This window comes from Lepeophtheirus salmonis, chromosome 2, assembly GCF_016086655.4.
Source record: "Lepeophtheirus salmonis chromosome 2, UVic_Lsal_1.4, whole genome shotgun sequence".
Taxonomy (NCBI): domain Eukaryota; kingdom Metazoa; phylum Arthropoda; class Copepoda; order Siphonostomatoida; family Caligidae; genus Lepeophtheirus; species Lepeophtheirus salmonis.
In genome coordinates, this window is record NC_052132.2 from 30,982,048 (window position 1) to 30,995,024 (window position 12,977).

At 29.3% G+C, this 12,977-nt stretch overlaps 1 protein-coding gene across 2 annotated transcripts in view; it reads left to right on the forward strand.

Moving 5' to 3' along the window:
• The first annotated feature begins 211 nt into the window (after window positions 1-211).
• The window catches only part of LOC121113675 (esterase E4), a 111,040-nt gene continuing 98,274 nt past the window's right edge, over window positions 212-12,977 (forward strand). Inside the window, exons 1-2 of one of the 2 annotated variants that reach the window (XM_071886753.1) lie at window positions 212-466; window positions 549-1,302. The gene's annotated coding sequence lies outside the window, so the exon portion shown is untranslated. Of the gene's footprint in view, window positions 467-548; window positions 1,303-12,977 lie in introns of those variants that run through there. The other variant, XM_071886754.1, reaches the window with a different exon arrangement.

Consider the following 12,977-nt stretch of genomic DNA (forward strand, 5'->3'; position numbering starts at 1 on the left):
AAATCGCATCGGAATCGGATTTGTTTTTGAAATTGTCCCATCACTCATCAGTCATCACTACCTTTCAGACTAAAAGAAAAAGAGGGTAAACGGAAAAAAAGAAGAAAAATTTCCCTCCTCCTAAGGATCCGGTTTATCAACCCTAAAGATTGTAATCAACATCCTTTAAATAATCAAAATCAAATGCCGCTTTTAAGTAATATAAATCCATTCTTGTATTCTCGTCAAATGTCGCAATGAGGTTTATTTATCACCACTGAGCCTCTCTGGACGAAATATGTGCTAATAATAAATTGTCTTTTGTGATTGTTCTTTGGTTGAAGTTAGCGCCGGATCAGAATAATAACGGAATAACAATGTGAGAAATCGATTTCCAGAATTTGATCATCTTCTTCCAATATGAACATCCACACCTAGAAGACGTTTTGAACAGTTATAGAGATTCTGGCTCAGTTCTTCTTCCTAGGTAAAAAAAATTATTTGAGTAATTATTATTAAATTATAATCAATTATCATGACCATTTCTAATTGTTATAATTTATAAATAGCCAGTCAAAGTTAATGGATTTCCACAACGCTTTGACATTCTTTAAAGTCGAATCTACTCTGTGAACGATCGTAAGATATATGTATATTCGTTAATATCGTCCCATTTCATCACATTTCGTCTCGTTTTTATTTTCCAAAGAAAAGATAATATTTGTTTTGGGTTTTTTGTCGTCCTTTATTTTGGACTGAAGACTGGAGTAAAAAGTTATGCCCTTGATGACGTCAATCATTTTTTTGAAATCAGATCTGGTACTAATGGCCAAAGGACTGGTCCCAAGAACTTATATGACTGCTCCCAAGACTGAACTGGACTGAATAATTAAGGACTGCCAGACCATTATTTGTTTTAATCGGATGAATCATTCAAAAAAGTTATCTCGTTTCGTCTTCGTCTCTAAATCGCCATGCACAAAACTGTTTAGTCAATGATAAAGACATAATCACTGGCTTAGAAGCCCAAACTGACTTAATGAATATCCTTCAGCCTACCATTTACCTCCTTCGATTACATGGTAATGAATGAAACCTGTATTCGCAAATTAGTAATAGATTCAAAACTCTGATTTTGTCTAGTCTTCTGATGAAAGGGCGTGGAATGGTTTAGAGGATCAACTTAAATTACTATTCACGTTTTATTTCCACTGATTCCAAAGTCAAATCCTTCTGTCAATTTTGTTAATTCAAAAGAAGTAGTACTATCTCTATATTTTATATTAAAAAAATGATTTTTTTTAATGATGTTGCTCATTGAAGGTAAGAAATTCCATTCTAACTTGAACATTCAGTTTTATACCGATAGTTAGTTAATTTTTAGTAATCGATAAGCAATAGATAATTAAGTGTTTTTATTTTACGGTCATGGATATATTCTTCTGTTTAGGAACACACCGTAGATCTAATTTATTTTATTTCTCATCAGTTATAATTAAAGTTGTTAGCAATATCTGTTTTAAGCATTCTCATATTTTTTTGGGGGCTTGAATACATATAAGCAAAATTACTATACCGTCCATAAGGTATAATGCCATTTATTTGATCAATATGAAATCACATATTACTTTACTATCTGGAATCAAACTTTAAAAGTAATAATCAAACAAAAATTAAAGTCATCACATCAGTAGGCACCATATTTTTTTTTTTCTTGGGCCTCTCAAGCATAGATACTCAGTCAAGATTAACACGGTATAACATAAAAGCAAGATCCAAATATATTCAAACATTAATATAACATCAAACAAATAAAGGCTACTAACTTTTTATTAGACATTATTATTTAAATAACCTATGGGACGCGCAAATTAGAACATATTCCTGTAGTTTGAGTATGTTTTTTACTATTATTGGTGATAGTGGCTCACTTATTGATTAGAAATGTTGAAGTTGGCACTCCATGTCTCAAAGGTTGCCTACCCCAGGTATAGACTATTAAAATTACTACGTTAACTTGTTTTAAATATTTAAGTACATTGTTATAATACGTTTCCAACTTAGTTATTTTATTTAGTAGTGCGTAGTTAATAGATGTGGCCCGTCAATACAAAACCAATCATGAACAAAAATCACAAGAAATAGGGGAAATCCTAATTTATTATTTAATTTACAATCACGCTTGTTTTCGTTCGCCTTTTTTGTCAGTCGGAAAATAAAAATGACTTCGTATCATTAATTTTTTGTGATATACTCCTTACATTGAACTTAAATTTTCACTTTCCATAATTTTCTCTGTCATAATTATCCTTTAAAGTCCTATTGAGTTTTGAATTAAACCAATCAACTGATAGGGGGGAAAAATGTAGAAAAATCGATAACTGACAACAAAATACTAGTAATGTACATTTTTGTGTTTACAAGGTAAGCCCATATGAGAAACTTATAAATATAACAAACTAATTAATCTGTAAATCTTTAGGATTCCTTACAATTAATATTTTTTCTGAAAGTTCCACGCAAGGGCGTCCTAGGGGGGTGGGATGAAAGGGCCTTAGCGCCCCCCCCAAAAAATAAAGGAATTTTGCTTTTTACTAGAAAATTTAAAATTTGATATTTAGTTTTTAAAAAAATTATTTTTTTTTGTGTACAACTGTGGATTTTTTAAAAATTTTGTGAATGACTCTAGATTATTGTAATTTATTTCCAAAAATTTAATAATTGAAATTAAATTTTTAAAATTTTTTTCCAAAAAAGTTAATTTTATTTTTTTTCGAAAAAATTAAACATCCCCACCAAATAAAAATATTAATATATATGTATAGTCCTGCGGACGCCCCTGCACATTTAAATAAAAGTGTATATTTTATTTTTCAGAAACTCTTTTCTTTTTAGCTTATTAATTTATGGTTGGTTTATTGCATCACATAGACTAGTATTAACGTTTACAGTTTTCATTAATTGATTTACCATATTTATAAACTACCATGGAAATTAATTTATATGCCATTTCATTGTATTAATTTTATTTCTTTGTTGTATTTAGATATAACAATAAGTTAATGCATGCCCCTTATTTGATCAATCAATCTCATAACTTTTCACCAAAATGGGACAAGTTAGCTTTTCTAAGAATTAATGAAGCAAGGAACTAACATTATGTTTATAAGAGCCTTCGTATATATATTTTTTTTTTTGGCTTTGTTACTTATGGGCTTCCTTAGATAATTATTTGTGATATTCATAAGCCTCTTGAGTTTTCTCTTTTTAATCTACAACCGGAATACGTTATTATATCCCGGTTGTAGATTAAAATCAACGAGAGTGTCTTCTAAGCCCTTTAACTAAAAATAAATCGAAGGACCTGTCGAAAAAAAAATATATATATTTTATAAATATCTGTCGAAAAATGAGTTTCTTAGTCAAAATCATCGAAAACCAAGCATAAATCGTGAAAATGACAGTTTTCTGACTTTTGAGAATCTCCCAGAGAAAGTTTCAAACTACAATTAAACATCCAGCATCCCTGCTGATGCTTGACCTAGTCGTATTCACGAATTACTTCTTCCATTCTATTTAGTTCCCAATTGGATTCAAGCCCTATTTCGTAGTTTACATGTATGTATTTCGCTGTAAAGTTCTTCAGTACAAGGAAGTATTCTTACGTACCCATTGATGTTCACTGACTTAATATGTGTTAGTAATTTGTTTTGCAAAGGGATGGAAAGTTTCCATGGAAATTTAGCTTCGCCTATTTTGAGAATTTTAATATGAGTAGGTTATGTGATTTTGAAATGTTCCGTATACATTTAAAGCACAATATTATATAATTTTTACTATTCATCATCTAATAATTAGATATGACACAGTGTCAGGAAAAATGGCAATATTTTTCTTAACTTATATAATACCCATCACCAACATAATATATACATATTTGTTTACAAGTTAATGAAGTCGGTGCCGAACTCGTATACTAAATTGAAATGAATGAATATATAGAGTTGTAATATTCATATTCATTGATAAATATCACTGAAGACGATTATGACAAACGTAGTTACATATTCTAATGTCCTTGTATCCTACTAGAAAAATTCGTTCAGAGAGCCTAGAAGTAACTTTTTAGGATTCTCATGACTTTGCTTGATATACATTGGAAGTATAATAATAATAAATAATTAATAAGTCTTACATATACAATTTCGAGGATTCGAGTGTTTTGAGTAACTACGTAATGCAGGCTGTTTCGTTCTCTTTGGATAAGAAAAAAGGCTTATAAAGAGACGAAGACCATCGTTCTATTTTTTTATTTACAAAACCAGCAATATCTCCTTCTTTAGATGTATTTTTAATGATAACTTGAACTGTTATAATAACACTTCCAATTTTCTCTCTTCACTTTTGACAACCTTTATAGCTCATTTTGAAGCTTCTTTAATAGGATGAATAACCTTGCAAGAATGTTGCTTAAATTGGGAAGATATGTTCTTTTCGATTTGTTTAGATTAACTCATTGCTTTTAAAAGAATTTATTAAATTTATAGTCTTATTTTCTCAACTATGGGGCAGCTTTTATCTTAATATATATTATATTGGTGATAGGTAATTGACTATCAGTTTAAAATAATCCTTCCATTTTTTTCATATTACACATACAACTCCTTTCTCTTCGAAACTCCTTCCCACCATTAAAAAATATATTTTAATAGTCATAATTATAGAAAAAGATTCATATTCTTACTATAAATATTTTAATTCTAAATTTATCGCAGAAGAGGGGAGGAAGGGACTTAATTATCGTTAATATAAAAGCCTGGATAGTAGCTGGCTATCATGGACTGTGTGACTAAATCCCAAGACAAAGTCTTAAGGTATTTTTTTGGTATAAACATCAGATTTATTTCCATTTAAAAATATATTTTATGGCTTATATAAGAATTTCCCTTTAAAATTGCTCTACCAAGATACTTTTTTTATTCATTTTGGAATAAACAATTTATCTCAATATAAAATAAATAATTGTTAACAAATTTTTAAATATTTTTGTCGGTTTGCATTTGAGACCGAGTGTAACGGCACGAAGTTTTAATTTTATCAAACGTATAATATTTTCATGTATGCAATACAACAAATTTTAAGTCTCATTTTTTATATTTTGTAAATGAATTATTTTAATCTACAAATATAATAAAAAAAATATTCTTCACAAATAATATTTATGTATCTAGCCTTTAAAACGGGGAATTCCCAGTTTAACAGTGTTTTTAGTCGAAAATTCCCATTAATTCCTCAGAATTCAGAACTAAAGTTTCCATGTTTGAAAATTCCCAGAGTTTTGCAAACCTTTTAATAATAGACACATTTGCACCATTTCTACTTAAATTTAAACTAGTAACTTGTGATGTCTCTACATTGAATTATGTTGGCGCAAAGAGGATCTGAGGGGTTCCTCCTTATAAATCGGGAAATTGTCCTTTAACAAGAAATTTGAATAATTAATTTCATATTTTAAGAAAAAATAATAAATTTCTATTCAATATAGTCGTAAAAGCTTATTAATTTATTACCGTTTCCTACGTTAGAAGGTAAAGCTTTGATTAAATATTCATTTCTTGGTTTGTTATAAGCGATTCCTTGATGCTCATTCTTTGTCGATATTCAGCATTTGCATTGTAGTTTATATATGTGTTGCGTCAACAAAAAAAAAGATATGGAGAAAATCTTTATTTATTGATTTTACTTTGTGTATAGATATAGCCATATATTTTACAGACTTATTGAACAAATATATTGGGCCTTTGAAATCCATCATTTATCATTTTTTATTTATTTGACGATCAATTTTGGCTAATTAAAGTAGAATGTGTGGTGTCTCCAAAGGGTTAATAAGAATAATTGTTTATAGAAGTTGATCATAATTCGTTGAAGAATACAATTGTAATCCAGGCTCCATTATTTATTTTTTATCCATACTCGTCATCTAATTCTTGTTTCGGGATTTAAGGAATTAATATTTCAGATAATAAATTGAAGTACAGACGTCTCCTTGATCACTTGTCAACAAAGAACCCCAAAAAGTCCTCTGACTCTCCATTCCAATCTACAACCACGATTATGTCTTCATTTTACTAAAAGGAATTAAACCCATTGAGGTTCTTCGACAATCTTTATTCTATAATAGCTCTTGAAACTTGTTTCAATCATTTAATCCAAGACAAAATATCGTTAATTCATTGGTATTTTATTGACTATCAACAGAATTATCATAGACATCAAATCATAAGGTCTGTTCATTAAAGGGAGGATATATATTTCTTGGCTAGTAGAATGAAATTCAACAAAAAAGTCGTCATTCCCAGTCCCCAGAATTAAAGAAGTCATCATGATTAAGGATCAAAGCTCTGATTTATTTAATTTCCAAGAAGAAGTTTATTTGTTTTCTTCTTCGCACAAAAATGTACACCTCTATTTACAAAAATGGTTTTGACGAAACTGTCAATTTTAATTTAGATCCTTGCAAATTTAATTTTTAAGTCGAAAGTATGATTTAATTAATTAATTCTTGATAATTGTTTCAATATATTGAAATGACGAATGTCAACTCTTTTTTATTATTACTGTAGTCCTAACCAAGTTTCTTTTATTTTGATTTTTTCCCGCATTATATTTATATTTGAATTATATCTGGAAAAGTACAATGATGTAAGCCGCAATTATGTATGTAATAATACCTCTTCATATCCTAATGCTCGAAAATTAAGGATCTAGCTACGACCAATTTAGTCTAATAATTAATAACTCACGTTTTCTTGGTAACGTTCTTAATAAAATTTGACATTAATACAGTAGACTTAGTTAATGTACACTATTTGAATTTATAAGGACTATTTTATATTATTAAGTTTCTCATTTAAAATATTTACAAAATAAAATAAATTTTATCAAAATTTATATATTTAATTCAAAATTCACAAGTATAGTCCAGTAACGTCAATTGATCTTTATTTTCAATTAACCTTCCAAAAGCTTTGTTTATTATTTTGTAATGATTTTTTCTAGCCAATGGATTTTTGCGAGCAAGAACTTGCTGTAAAACTACTTCTTGCATGCCATTTTCTTTAATAATACTTTTTATTAAGTTCAATATATTTGGTTGCTGACATTACAAAGAAGAATGAAAAGCTATGTGCTAGGCCTCAACGGGATTACTGGTCCTCGGTAGGCCGTTACTGACTATGTATCATGTTCCATTGAGATGGAAGATGTCAAGGGACTCTTCAAGCGCTCCCTATTCGTCTACCAATGTAAGTGTCCTCAAAATAATCCACTACGGCTGTTAGATTTTTAGGGAATGTATTCGTTAAGGTTTCCAATGCTTCATCTATATTTTCCAATGGGATAAAGGCTAACGAAAGCAAGGTTTCATACAAAATGCGAAAATCTTCCTCATTAATATAATGAATCCTTAAGCCGGAACTTTGAATATGCCTCCAAGGTGAATGTCCCAAATTGAAAAAAAAACACCCAACAATTTTTGTTTGAGGTAATACTCATTGAGTCGTTATATGGCTGCTTTTTCTAAGTCTATTAATACACTTTGAGGATTAAAGTTGTATTCCATAGAATTTGTCCGTAGTCCCTCCCAAAATCTACTGTAACTCTCTTGTGATTTGTTAGGAAGGATGGAATGACAGTGTTCATTACCAACACATGAATCATAAATAGTTGGTAAAATATTGAGGGACTAACTTAAAAGGCAACATCAATGCACCAATGAAGTGAAGCATTCATTAGTCTCAACATTTTACATGTCCCAAAGATTAAGATTATAGTTGCATCTTCTATTCCAGAATCAAATAATAGCATTTGTTCCATGAAGTGTTGATAGTAAAATCTATTGGAATTACGAAGCCATATCTCGTCGTAGGTGATGATTCTTTCTCATACGTCTCATGATTTGAGAAGGGTTTTTATTTTTATTGGTTCCAATACTCGTTGAGGCTTCTTCCCCTAAGTTCTTGAACTGCTTCACAAATTATGGACCTCGTACTTTCTGATTATGTTTTGGCTCTACATTTTAATCTGACTTCAGTACATCTCCAATTCCACGTTCGCATATTTTTTTTGTCAAGCCTGAAGATAAATCCTTCAAAACAAGGAAAATTCGAACCTTTTTTGTTTTTAATAAACTCCATTTTAAGTTTTAATTACTTATTCCAACAATTACTAAATAACTTATGATTATACAACATATAATTGATGATGGAGAGGAACGAAGGGGGTTATTTCTGTTAATCATGCCCAAATCTTGAGTCATAAGCATTATATTATAAGGATTTTGAATTTGAATTTTTCCTCTCTTTTTTAAAACTTTCTTTTCATTACAATGTCCAGAAATTCAAACTTCTTTTTGAATATAGATAGAACAAAGGAGTATAGAGTTTAATGGATAATAGCAGTGCTTATTGAAATACTTGATGTCTTGTCTTTAATTTGACGAGAATTAATTTATGATAATTTTAAGGATATTAAAAAATATTGTTTCATTGGGGCCTTTTCAAGCAATATTAATGTTATCATTAACGAAGAATACTAATTCAAGGATGTGCGAACTCCTCTATGAATATTTCCGCTCTTTTAATTATCTTTATCTATATTATATTTTAGTTGATTTGTTTTAAGAGCATTTACATCGGGATGAAAAAAAAAAAAAATTATTCAATAAATTAAGAAACATGTTAAAGATATGATACACGTCAATTTTACAAGTTTGAACATTTACTTTCAGCTTGTGATTTTGGTTTTTAGCGTATTGAGGCAAACAAATATATTCAATATTTATATTAGCTGAATGAAGTATAAATTGTAATATGATCATTACTGTTAAACATGATTGATTAAGTCGTTACTCTAAATACCTTTGATTTTACAAATCAATTACACAAACGTTTATTACTTTTAATTATACTTAAGTATACACCAAGTTCAAAAATAAACCAAATATGGATCAAAATTAATTTAATCCTTTTTCTAAATAAAAGTACTTTCAATTTAAATTTAAACAAAGAAGTGAAACAATTTAATGTAGGTATTGAGCTTAATACCTTACACAAATCATTTTTTAACTATTTAACTTGTGTTTTACATCTTTGATAATAATGAAATTTCATCGGTTATGATTGAATTGTTTGATACGTGCAAGATCAAAGTCGACGCCATGGACTTAATGTAGATTACAAAAAGGCTTGGATTACTATTGATAATATAATGACTTCAAAATATACAAATTAAATGTTCAATTAAAGCAACTGTTGCCAAATTAGCTATTTATATGTTAGTTTCTACTAAGCCTTTTATCATTTACGTATTCCATTTTGTTACATGTGGTGATACGATCTAATGTATTATAAATATTCAATAATAAATTATAAGTGGTAATGTAAATATAAATGGGGAATAAAATATGCTTATAATAATTATTATCATTTCATTTTATTCAAATAACATTTACTTCTTTTTCTTTAATATAATTTAGAACTTTTGAAAATGTAATGCAATGTGGGTTTTTTTTTCTAAGATTAATATTTTTCAACAATGTATCTTAAAAAAATAAAGCTAAAATAGGCATAATTCCCACAAAATATAACATTCTCAATTCGACAAAAAAATTAATGCAGGAAATTAAATAGGGCTTAAAATATTGATGAAGATTGCTAGGATTCGTAGCTCCTCGATGGGTAAATGATTTTTCAAATTTCTGATTGAATTAGTTTCAGTGTTGTAGAAATAATTCAAATCATTTACATACAAGGTGTAAAATAAGTGTTCTAGTCTAAAGGAGCACTTGAATGATATTCTTGTTTGATATTGCATATAACTTTTTGGCGGTAGCATTGACACTCATACACAAGCTTGTAGCTTCAAATAAACCACATCTTCAGAGTTCCGTCCATGATGAAATGAATTCATTCATCTGAGATCCATCGACCTGAGATGTCAGGTTGTTCCAAAGGACTTGGATTATTATTCATGATGATGATTTAATACTGACGTATAAAAATATTTGTTATAATAATCCATTAAATTCCATAGAAAAAATAATTGAAGGATATATAATTATCATTATTTTAAAGAATATAATAACATTTATTTATTTACTGAAGACATCGAATATATCTACGTATATTCCGGCCTTCTTCTTCTCTGTTTCTTTTATGGAAACCATACATTTTTGGGGAAGCATTAACACTCATACTTCTAGCTTCAACTAAAACCACATCTTCAAAGGTCCAGAAGATTAGGAGAGAGTTCATGATGAAATTGAATTCTGTCATCAGAGATCAAATCCTCTCACCTATCCTCCTAAGATTGTAAGGCTATTAGGAAGTATTCTCAAGTACTGAAAAATAGTTGAACAGGCGTAACAGTCTCAAGCTCAAGGATTTTCTCATTATAACAGAATTTTCGTAGTGTTTCAATATAACCTGGGTAGACAATTGCATATCAAAGCCAGTCGTTTATGTAGAATTGACCTTTTCTCCCTTCTTGAAGAAGAATGGTGGCATCACTTTCCCTGTGCTGGAGATGACCCCCAAGACCATGATGAGACTGGAGTTTTTGGACTTGTACACATAAGGAGCATTCATGGACGCGGAGAGCATTCTGCCATTTTGAGAGTTCTTTTTACGTTCAAAAGTGAATATTTTCTCATCTGAGAAAATGATGGTGTGATCTGCATTAGACGTTAAGTGCCTAGAGTGCAGTGTGGTAACCTAAACTCTTTCTGTTTCTCAGTCAACAGATGACGCACAAACAACTTGTAGGAGGTCATACCAAGCTCCCCCAACTCCCTTTGGATGGTGCTGCGAGCCATATCCTTCCTTCTGGGCAGTGTTTTCTGATTCAAGGATAGATAAGCGGTCACGGTCCTCTTCAGCCCTCCCACAAACCTAGGAGTGACTTATTGATAACTTTTGGCACTATTTGGAGATCTTTCCTCTTTTTTTTTCATTTTTGAACCTGGTGTAGATATCGTAGACTGTGCTCCTGGCGTATCCCGTGAGCTTGATGATAGCTACTGCTCCATGGCTTGCAAGAACGAGTTCGATGAAATTGGATCTTTTGATTTGCTCCATGACTTGTTAGTGTGAAGTGTTTATTTTGATTCAAAATAGGAAGAATATTATACACAAAATCATAATTGCAAACTCATAATTGAGACATTCTTATGTGATCTCAGTGAAAAAATACTAGGGTTATTATCAATTGACTTTTGTACAAATTTATCAAGGCAATATTTGTAATGTAGTAAATTTGGAAAATATCTACATCAATATAAAGTTTACTTATACACTGAGATGGAGAATGTGAGAAGAAGGCAAGAATGATACTAATGGTACCACTTAATTAAGAACTTTGTTAACATCAGCTGCTTGTTTTATGACTTTGGGGGACAAAATGAATTATTGCTATAGGCAGGGAACTTTCAATATTTAAAAAAAGCATTAGTGTTGTGAAAATATTGTTAAATTATATCTGTTTTGGGGTTCGGTCTGGAAGTCCTGGACAGGTCTGAGACCATTATAATGTCACCGGTATAGTAGTAAAATTCGTTTTTGCTCTGCTCCGACGTTGTTTATTTTTTTTTTTTAGAAAAGGAAATTTCCGTCCACGGGTTTAACTTCAACCTGGGCCGAAGTATCGATCCATTTATAAAATACTTAGATAAGAACCGAAAAACAAAATCATTATAGGACAGAGTTTTAGCACTAATACATATGTAGTTAAATTTTTTAAATGTTCATTTCAATTGATATTTATAATATAAACTATATTAACTTTGCACTGAAAAAAAGTACTCCTTTATGTATTCAATATGATATTTATCATCAATGATCCCATATCAAAGGGGCTTTTTTTCTATTCAGGAAATATATTCATTAATCAACATGTTCATTATATATATATATATACATTAATACAAGTTGTCTTGTACAATTGGGTATTTCTTCGTCTTTAATGCATTGTTTAATTAGAACATGGGTCATTCTAATTTCTAACTATTAATTGATGTTACTTCAATTTGATCTATTAAAATTACATGGCCATTATTAGTGATAGGACGATTCCTAAAAAAAAAAAAACCCTATGCTGATTCCGATGTGTTTCTAGCAAGAATTTCCGATGCCAATTCTTTAATATTTTAAATTATAGTTAAAAATACCATTTTGCTATATGTTGCGTCCACAGGATATATATATATATATATTTTTTTTTTTTTTTGGGGGAGGGGTGTTTGGCTTGGTTCTTGGAACTGTTTTTGAAAAAATCTAAAAATTAAGAAATTTTTGGAAAACTAAATTTTTTGGAAAAAAAAATTCATAAATTAAGTTTCAATTTTTTTTTTTTTTTCAAACATTTCAAATATATAATTTTATTTTTAAAAAATATCAAAAAATCAAATTAATTTTTTTGGAATATAATTTCAAAATTCCACAACAATTGACAAAAAAATTCTTAACTCCACAAGTGTTAGAAAAAAGAAAAAAAATAGGGAAAAATTTTCAAAAATCCCCAGCTATTCTCAAAAAAATATTTGTTTGGAAAAATAAAATATTGCATTTTCTCAAAATATCAAAAATTTCTTTATTTTTTTTTTTTTTGGGGGGGGCTATTTTTTCATAAGTTAGAAAAGTAATAAATGTTCAATACCAGTAATAAATAGGAATTGGAATAACAGCTTCAATATTATTTTCCCAATACACCCGATTCTCCGAATCCAATTAACTTGTTATTTTTGTATTTATAAGTAATATAAAGATGGGTATTTGAACTTTATAATATGCCTGAGATTACTTATATTTGAGTAATTTTCATTAAAATAGTGAAAAGTTATATCAATCATCTATGGATCTTTTCAATTTTTGCTTTATCCTCATTCCAATTACTGAAAACTTTTCATTTTGGTTTTAACTTGTACAATTTGCTCAAACAAG